This window comes from Lycium ferocissimum, chromosome 9 (assembly GCF_029784015.1).
Source record: "Lycium ferocissimum isolate CSIRO_LF1 chromosome 9, AGI_CSIRO_Lferr_CH_V1, whole genome shotgun sequence".
NCBI classification, from domain to species: Eukaryota; Viridiplantae; Streptophyta; class Magnoliopsida; order Solanales; family Solanaceae; genus Lycium; species Lycium ferocissimum.
In genome coordinates, this window is record NC_081350.1 from 18,426,900 (window position 1) to 18,437,212 (window position 10,313).

A 10,313-nucleotide genomic window follows, 5' to 3' on the forward strand; every position below is an offset into this window, starting at 1 on the left:
GTCGAGAACATCACCCCTTTGCCCTTACTCGCTGGGACCTCAGCTGTCGGGACTCTAGAGGAATGCACCTCATGATCTGTCAAGGAATTTGCTTCTCTTTCGTGAGACCAGCTCTCATCACCAGAAAGTGCATCCAAGTCCTCGGACCGGAGTACGGGAAGAGCTGTATAAGCCACCTCCTTTACCCTCGCCGTTGTAGCTAAAGCCAACTCCAGGTTGATAGAGCCATCGCAAGCTTCTTCCAAAGCTTGTCGGTGGGCCTGGTACACTGCATGAGTTTTCTCTACGAAAAAGTCCCTCTTCAACCGCTGTATCTGAGCGTCGGTGTCCGTACTACATGCCTTTGCCAAAGCCTCCCGTAGTGATTCCTTAATCGATACCAAACAGTCATTGCACGCGATGCGACCCGCATGACGCTCCTGCAGACTTTCATGCCTCCTTTCCAAGGCTCGTAGATCTCACTCGGTAGAAGCCTTTTCCTATCGACAAAACTCAAACTCAAGCTCCATGGCCCAAAGGCGCTCCGCTGCCTCTGATTATCTCTTCACCGCATCAGTATAGGGATCCTGGCACTCAGCCCATTTCTTTTGGAGGGCCACAAACTCCCTATGGAATTTCTCTGACTCCTCGCTGAAAATCCTCTAGTCCAGCTCGGATTGAGCCGATTTGGCCTCTAGCTCCGACACCGATATCAGCTGACTCTTCAGAATCGGGACCTTTCTCCCCGAAGTACCGACGCTCACGCACGCTCTTTCTTCCACTTCCAGGCTTTGCCGAAAGCCCTCCATTATAAGGAGACCCGTCTAAGACAATACCAAGGTCGTTAAAGGAAAGCATCCTAACATCGGGTCAAGTAGATGAGACTGAAAGGAAGGAAGAAAACCAAACCAACGCAGTCGCATGAGCCCTAACGTCAATAAACAGTTGGCTGACACGGCATCCATCTGCTCTCGATCCCACTTGCTCGCCAACGGATGGAGATAACTGTCCATACCTACCGGCCTCGAAAGGATATTGCATTCTCGAGGTAAGTTCAGGGTCACCAACCTGCGAGCCTAGAGGTTATGGATGGGGGCTGAATATGTGTCCACTAGCCGGACCCATACGAACCTTGCGGATTTTCAGGATTTCCCTGAGGAACATTATCATGAACGATAGGAGTCTGCTCTCGATGAACGGCCGCAGAAGGAGCTAGCGATGAAGACGGAATGCCGTAAAACATATGTAGGGGCCAAACCTTCATCCCTCACATCGCGGCAGGAAAAGCACGGCGAATAGCGTGAAAGTTCGGTTGAGGGGACGATTCCGTCCCCCTCGCCAGGCCAGCAACATTTGCAGAAGGCTTAGTAACCCCTCGCAGTACTAGGTCCGCTTCGTTATCCTCTTCTTTATCACCATCGAACTCTAGATTGATGGCCTCTGTTCGGTTTGGCTATCTCCTACATCAGATTTGGCTATCTCCCACATCGGATTTGGCTCTCAATGAACGACCGCAGAAGGAGCTAGCGAAGACGACACAATGCTAGAAACATATGTGGGGGCCAAACCTTCATCCCCCACAATGGCTGGAAAAGCACAGCGAAGAGCGTGAAAGTTCGATTGAGGGGACGATTCCGTCCCCCTGGCGAGGCCGGCAACATTTGCAGAAGGCTTGGTAACCCTTCGAGGTACTAGGTTTGCTTCGTTGTCCTCTTCTTCATCACCATCGAACTCTAGATTGATGGCCTCTGTTCGATTTGGCTATCTTCCACAACGGATTTGGCTCTCTTAGCCTTGGCGGGGGGTAGAGAAGATGACGACCTTTTTGCCCCAGCAGAAGTTTCGGCTTCAGAGCCCTGGGCCCGTTTGGCAACCATGCCCTTGATTTGATGAAGGGCTGCTTTCGGGTCTGCCGGAACCACCACATGTGCCCGAACAGACCCCCTTTTGGGATTCCATGATTTTTCCCTTTCCAATTGTGTCTTTTCGCTATCTCCTTCCATGCTCGGAGATCAGGGGAGGCAAAGGCCAAAATCTTGTTCAACCATTTTTCCAAGTTAGGGTCCAGTCAGGAGTCCACGCCGCGGCTGACAAAGGAAAATATTGGATTACGAAGTACAACCATTAAAGAAATCAAGCATGAACGTACAAATCATAAACAGAACACTTATGATTGAAATTCCATCGCTCCGAGATAGGCCCATCTGTGGCCACCAACAAATCTCGGGTTTCCACCGATCACGTATATGTCCGTCCACCCCCGATCGGAATTATCATCAACACTACCGAGTATTGCCTTTTGACCTCGGCGGGACAATTGAATAGCCCCATCTCTAAACATCTGAGGGGAATAAATGAGAATCAGGCCAGCGAGGGTGAGGTTCTCGTCCACCTGAGTAGACAAGTATCAAAGGCAAGCCACCACCCTCCAGAACGCTGGCCCAATCTGGGCCAAGCAAACATCATACTTGCCACAAAATTCCAAAATTACTAGGTTAATGTACTTCCCCAATCGCATAGAGAAAGGATATGTGTAAACGTATGAATATCTCGGCTATTACGGTTCGCTTTTACGCGGGTTAAGGCATAAAAGTTACAACGAGATTGTTGGTGCTCTAATTAGATTTTAGCATTTTTAGAGTCGCCACCTAATTTATTATGAAAAACTAGAAAAATCGGGTTTAAAGATTTTTTAAAAATAAGTAAAAATCTTTTGAACCAAAGTTCGAGGTAAGGGTTCTAGTGATCCCCTAGGAAGGTTTTACGCACCCTAGTATTAAAGATTCATTGAATACGGTTGACCTACTAATTTCAATGTGTGATTGATGTACTTATTTGCTTAAAAAGTGTTTAGTTTTCCGCAAAATGTCATTTGATCCATATCATAATTTCAAAGAAAATTTTAGCAAAAAAGTCACCTTATAAAAGGGAATTTTGGGTTAAAAAATCCATACAAGTGTTCAACTCACTTTATTGCCGAACTAGGACACACCCGGGATTTCTCCCCAGTAGAGCCACTACCATTCTAGTCCTAATAAAACGGGTTAGTACTTATGGGTTTTATTACATATAATATAAGAAAATATGGAGTATATCTCCGATTTAGAATATATATATATATATAAGTCGCTCAAAACACTTTCAAAACTCGATCAATTCTAAACTTGCATGACAATTTGGTTTTCAATCTGATTTTGCTAAGGTAAAAAAATTAACTCAATGTTTTCGTCTTTTTTTGGGGTAAATTAAATGATTTTCAAATGATTAAGTAGTCAGTTTTGGGTCTTCGACCAAATTTGGAAACGGTTCATTTGAAAGAGGTAAAAATAGTTTTGGGCGCCTTGCGCCGTCAACTTTGACTTAGTTGTTGGACCTAAATGTGATCCTGAATTTAAAGATAAAAGTGGATTTGGGGACAATTTGTGAGACTCTTTAAAACTTGGACTAAGAAAAAGCATTCTCACCTTTTCTATATATATATATATACACTTTGAAGCCCGCAAGGTCAGAAATATTCTAAGTCCAGAGTCCATCTCATTCTCGGATTTGGCACAAACGGAATTCCCTTTGTTTTGTCCATAAAATTTTTGGGCTTTTGGCCCAATAATCTCATTTTTTCTCATCCTGAAGAAACTCTTTAAGTCCAACCACCCAATCCCTTTGTTTTTCCGGGAAATTCCCAAATCCTTGACCTTAAAATCTCAAAATTTTTAGTCCAAGTTTTAAAGAGTCTCACAAATTGACCTTAAAATCTCAAAATCCACTTTTATCTTCACAAATTGACCTTAAAATCTCAAAATCCACTTTTATCTTTAAATTCAGGATCACATTTAGGTCCAACAACTAAGTCAAAGTTGACGGCGCAAGGCGCCCAAAACTATTTTTACCTCTTTCAAATTAACCGTTTCCAAATTTGGTCGAAGACCCAAAACTGACTACTTAATCATTTGAAAACCATTTAATTTACCCCAAAAAAAGACGAAAACATTGAGTTAATTTTTTTACCTTAGCAAAATCAGATTGAAAACCAAATTGTCATGCAAGTTTAGAATTGACCGAGTTTTGAAAGTGTTTTGAGCGACTTCCCTAATTACTAAGTGTCTCCTAAGTTCTATGCATAAGGGTTTCATTATTTACATGTTTAGTACATATACAACACATACACATGCCAAGTACATATAGAATAAAAGGAAGAAAAAAATAAATTTTTAAAGCTGATGGGCCTAACCAAGCCCATCAGTGCCATTTTCACCCATAACTAGGCCTTCAAACAATGTTAGCTTCCCTTTCAATTTCTTCTTCCTTCATATGCAGACTCGATTCAAAGAGGAGGTTGGGCCTCGGGCCCGACGAATTAATGCAGTGGAAGATGATCCAAAAGATCCATCTGATTTTCACATGAAACACAGAGAATATGGGAGGATTAGACGAGTGTTCTAGACCTAATTATTTACTTACTACAAGGCAGATTATAAGGGCAAACCTATTTATTCATAAACACACATTCATAGCTTAATGCAAGAGGCCCAAACCACAGTCATATACTTAAAGGAAAATTCATATGAGGTTAACAGATTTAAATCATTTTTTTGCGCGGAGTGCCCTTCTTTTGGGCTGGTCTTTATATTTTGCCCCTCATTTATGTCTTCTTTAAATTTTGCCCTCTTCGCTTTTTTAATGAAAGTTTTTTGACGAAATTATCCTTACCCCATTAAAATCCTTTTTATTTCGTCATTTGCCCCTTTTTTTTTTGCTTCTTCTTTCCTCCTCTGTTTTGTGTTTGTCTCATATGTTCTAAAACGTAGGTACGAATTTGGATCTTTTGCTCGTTTCAATATTTGTTTTTATGTTAAATTGTTATTTGTTGAATTAATATCTTTGTCTTCATCGTTTTTTATATTTAATTGATCCTTTTTTATTTAAAATGATAATGTCTTGTTATAGTGTCTGTATGATTTATTGAACTTTAGTTTCATTCCCCATGTATATATTTTAGTTTTTTGAATGTCGTATTATGAATGTCGTAATATGTTTTAGTTGATTTTGATATGCGTTTTGGTTTTCTCTTTGTTGAATCATTGAAGTTTTGCTCGTGAACTGCTTTATGTTGTTGTCACGTTTTTATTTAATAACTGTTTTTGTGAAGAATGTGTTTGTTTGAGGCAACATATGCCTGGTCCGGCAGAGTTATTGATTTTTGAAACTGAAGTTATGCCGGTTCCGACATAAAGTTATGCTTGTTCCGGCATAACTTCATGAATTAAGTTAATTTATGTGTGCTTGGTTTTATGGTGTTTTCTTGTTAATAATTTTGATTTTTATGCAATCTTATGTGTTTTTGGTGTTGTTTTGTTAATAATGTTTTGTTTTGGTTATGAAAAATGAAAGTTTGCCTCTCACGGCATACTTTGTAATTTTGTAAACTGAAGTTATGCCGGTTCCGGCATAAAGTTATGCTTGTTCCGATAACTTCATGAATTAAGTTAATTTATGTGTGCTTGATTTTTTGGTGTTGTCTTGTTAATAATGTTTTTGTTTTGCTTATGAAAATGAAAGTTGCCTCTAACAACATACTTTGTTCTTTTGTAAAGTAAACTTCTGCCTCCTCGGGCATACTTTTCTAGTTCTAAACACTTGCGTAAATTTTTATTTTGCTCATGAAAATAAAAGTTTGCCTCTAACAGCATACTTTGTTCTTTTGTAAATGAACTTCCCCCCCTCCCAGACTTGTCTAATTTTTAACGCTTGTGTACTTTTTTATTTTGCTTATGAAAATGAAAGTTGCCTCTAACAAAGATACTTTGTTCTTTTGTAAAGTAAACTTCTGCCTCATCCGGCATACTTTTCTAGTTTTTAACACTTGTATACTTGATGTTTTGCTTATGAAAATGAAAGTTTACCTCTAACAGCATAATTTGTTCTTTTGTAAAGTGAACCTTCTGCCCCCTCCGGCAGACTTGTCTAATTCTTAACACTTGTGTACTTTTTTATTTTGCTTATGAAAATGAAAGTTGCCTCTAACAGCATACTTTGTTCTTTTGTAAAGTAAACTTCTGCCTCATCCGGCATACTTTTCTAGTTCTTAACACTTGTATACTTGATGTTTTGCTTATGAAAATGAAAGTTTGCCTCTAACAAAGATAATTTGTTCTTCGTCATTTTTTATATTTAATTGATCCTTTTTTATTTAAAATTGTAGTGTTTTGTTATAGTGTCTCTACGATTTTTTCAACTTTAGTTTCGTTCCCCATGTATATATTTTGATTTTTTGAATGTCGTATTATGAATGGCGTAATATGTTTAGCCTGATTTTGATATGCGTTTTGGTTTTCTCTTTGTTGAATCTTTGAAGTTTTGCCTGTGAACAACTTTTTATGTTGTTACTGCTGTTTTTGTTTAATAATCTGATTTTTGTGAAGAATGTGTTTGTCTGAGGCAACATATGCCGGGTCCGGCAGAGTTTATGATTTTTGAAACTAAAGTTATGCCGGTTCCGGCATAAAGTTATGCTTATTCTGGCATAACTTCATGAATTAAGTTAATTTATATGTGTCTTGATTTTTTGGTATTGTCTTGTTAATAATTTTGATTTTTATGCAATCTTATGTGTTATTGGTGTTGTTTTGTTAATAATATTTTGTTTTGGTTATGAAAAATGAAAGTTTGGCTCTCACGGCATACTTTGTAATTTTTTAAAGTGAACTCTCCGCCTTTTCCGCAGACTTGTCTAATTCTTAACACTTGTGTATTTTTTTGTTTGGGTTATGAAAAATGAAAGTTTGCCTCTCACGGCATACTTTGTAATTTTTTAAAGTGAACTTCGCCCCCCGGCGAGACTTGTCTAATTCTTAACACTTGTGTATTTTTTTATTTTGCTTATGAAAATGAAAGTTTGCCGCTAACAAGATACTTTGTTCTTTTGTAAAGAGAACTTACCCCTCCGGTGACTTGTCTAATTCTTAACACTTGTGTATTTTTTTATTTTGCTTATGAAAATGAAAGTTTGCCGCTAACAAAGATACTTTGTTCTTTTGTAAAGAGAACTTCGCCTCCTCCCACAGAACTTGTCTAATTCCTAACACTTGTGTACTTTTTTATTTTGCTTATGAAAATGAAAGTTGCCTCTAACAAAGATACTTTGTTCTTTTGTAAAGTGAACTTCACGCTCCTCGGGCATACTTTTCTAGTTCTTAACACTTGCGTAAATTTTTGTTTTGCTCATGAAAATGAAAGTTTGCCTCTAACAAAGATACTTGCCTCTAACAAAAGATACTTTGTTCTTTTGTAAAGTGAAATTCGCTCCTCCTCCGGCATACTTGTCTAATTCCTAACACTTGTGTAATTTTTTATTTTGCTTATGAAAATGAAAGTTGCCTATAACAGCATACTTTGTTCTTTTGTAAAGTGAACTTCTGCCTCCTCCAACATACTTTTCTAGTTCTTAATACTTGCGTAAATTTTTGTTTTGCTCATAAAAATGAAAGTTTGCCGCTAACAGCATACTTTGTTCTTTTCTAATGTAAACTTTCGCCTCCTCCGGCATACTTGTCTAATTCTTAATACTTGTGTATTTTTTTTATTTTGCTTATGAAAATGAAATTTGCCTCTGCACAAAGATACTTTGTTCTTTTGTAAAGTAAACACGCCTCCTCCGACATACTTGTTCAGAACTTTGCCTGATTATTTTTTGTCAACTGAAGTTACTATAATTTCAAGTCTAAGTCATTGAGCATTGTATACTAATCAAATGGAACGTATAAACTAATAAAAATCAGAACAAAGCAATAAATTTGATCAATTCTATGTTGTTGAGTAAAATTATGATTCGCAATGTTGAATCTCAACTGCATATCAGTTGTTTAGTTCATAGAAGATAATTTGTTGTTATTTTCAAATATTAACAAATCTAAACTTAATAAAGCATGAAATTGAGTTGAATTACATTCAATTGAAACGCTATATATTATATATTTTATCTTTTTCGATGTTGTAGCAGCAAAATCAATGGAGATTTCTCCGGTGAAATGTTGGAACGATGGAACGATTGAAAGGTTTGTTGTTGAAATGATGGATAGGTTTAATTGGATGTTTGGGGTTCATTACAGACTTTTAGATTTTTATATGTTATGGGTAGGGATAGTAAAGTCTTTTTCTTATTATCTTTTAGCTTAGAAGGGCAAATATTAAAGACCACGCATTACGGGGGCAAAAATTAAAGACCAGCGCATTTGAAGGGCATTCGCGCCAATTGCCCGATTTAAATCAAGACAATTATGGCCCAGAACTGAGGCCTAAAGAGTTTCATGAATAAATAAAGTCAAGGTTCAACAACAAGACATAGAGGAGTAGGTCCAAAACCAAAACACATCTTAACAGCAAAGCCAATATTTATGGACTCATATAGGTGATATACCCATCATATACCAAGTGTACCAATTCTATACATTGTTGTGTATAGAACTGGATACATCTGGTATACCTAGATATTCCCTTTATGCAACATGATGGAACAGATCAGTCATTTAAAGAAAAACCAGCATGGACAGGGGCAAACAAATATACAAGAGTCACAAACATATGATATTTTAGCATGGGCACAGGTTGACCAACAGACCTTCACTCGTATGACCACAAATGCATTCGAACCAACATGTGAATGTGATACTAAACAGAGACAGTCATGGTCAAGCAGGTTAGTGGTCATCTTATTCATAATTTGTCATAAATTGACATAGCTAGACAGTTTAGACCATTTGTGTTTGACAGGGACATCATCCTTACCAAAATGAACCTATCCTTTAACTAATGTGTTAACAGACTTACCTCAGAACACATAAGCACATTAGGAGCATAACCAATTAAGATTTGAGAATTAGTAGTTGACTGCTAGTGTTGTCCTTCAATCGTTATTAGAGTAAGCATGATAGGGACTGAACCATTTAGCCAACAGCAGGCAAAATAGGACTTAAACTTACACAAGACACTTATACACAACACAAGCACAATCTTTCTTTAAACTTGAGTAAAAAATGTAGACAATCCCTACAGACAAACAGGACCTCTTAGGTGAAATTAAGAATCTAAAATCCCTTTTCATTTTTAGACAACAAGGCACAAGTATAAGAATCAGGAGAACCAAACAGACTCATTTGAACTAATATACTTATTTCAATCATATTTAGACAAAGTGTGGAAAGCAAAGTAGACCATGGATTGTAGCATAAACACAGTATTCATTTGAAATCTTTTTGAGAGGAGAAAAAAAAATAAACCACAGCCAAGGGAACTTTGACACATGATGGCAAGTCCTAGCCTCTACCCAAACAGATTGGCTAAACCACCATACTACAACTTCCCTTCTTTTAGAGAAAATTTGGAACTCTTCTCAAGTGTGTGGGCTTCAACAAACACAGACAATCATAAAAAAAACCTTCTTTATTAGGTTCTTAGATAAGTGATCAAAGACTAATAACTAAGCCAATCCAACATGATCCCAGATAAAAGCTAGACAGATCCTACATATTTTTAAAATCAAGCAAACAAAAGGGCATGTAGAACATCACAAGTTTAGACTTGTGACAGACCCAACATAGTATACTTACTTAAGCAGTTGTAACTTGAGAAAAACAGGACCTAGGCCACTTAATCAGGTTTCCAAACACACACATATACATCACAGTATCTTAAACCTTTAAACAGACAACACAGCCTCAAAGTAAAGTCATTTCTTATCACATGGAAACCATACTAGTCAACCTGTCGCCAAGGGCATTTCAAACACTTATTATCTAATGCAAGAGTTATTTAGTGCACCTTTTAGTCTCACTCATATAATGAGTATGACTCTAAACAGTCTCACCACAATGTTAAACCAAAGATGATAAGCTAAACTAACTAAGCATGGTTTTGTACTGCACTGCAATATTGAATTAAGCAAAACAGGCTTAAGCAAACTAAGCATAATTCTATGCTAACTATAATATTATACTAAGTAAAGAAAGCTATCTAAGCTAAACACAGTTTTCTACTAACTATCATACTAAACTAAGCAAAATGGGATAATAAACTAAGCATATAACAAATTAGCACATGATTAACAAAAAATAAAACAAAAGGATAGAATGTTACCTTTTTCAAGTGCAGCCTTGGTCGAGTATTGAAATTGGAGATCCTTGTGCTCCTTTCACCTCACACTCAGCCACAAAATAAAGAAAAGACTTAAAACTTTAACTTAGACTTGAAATCAAAGTTTCAAAGCAAAAAGTTGCCAAAAACTTGAGAGAATATGTGTATATCCCCTTCAAACTCCGTTTCACAATGAGAATTGGGGGTTC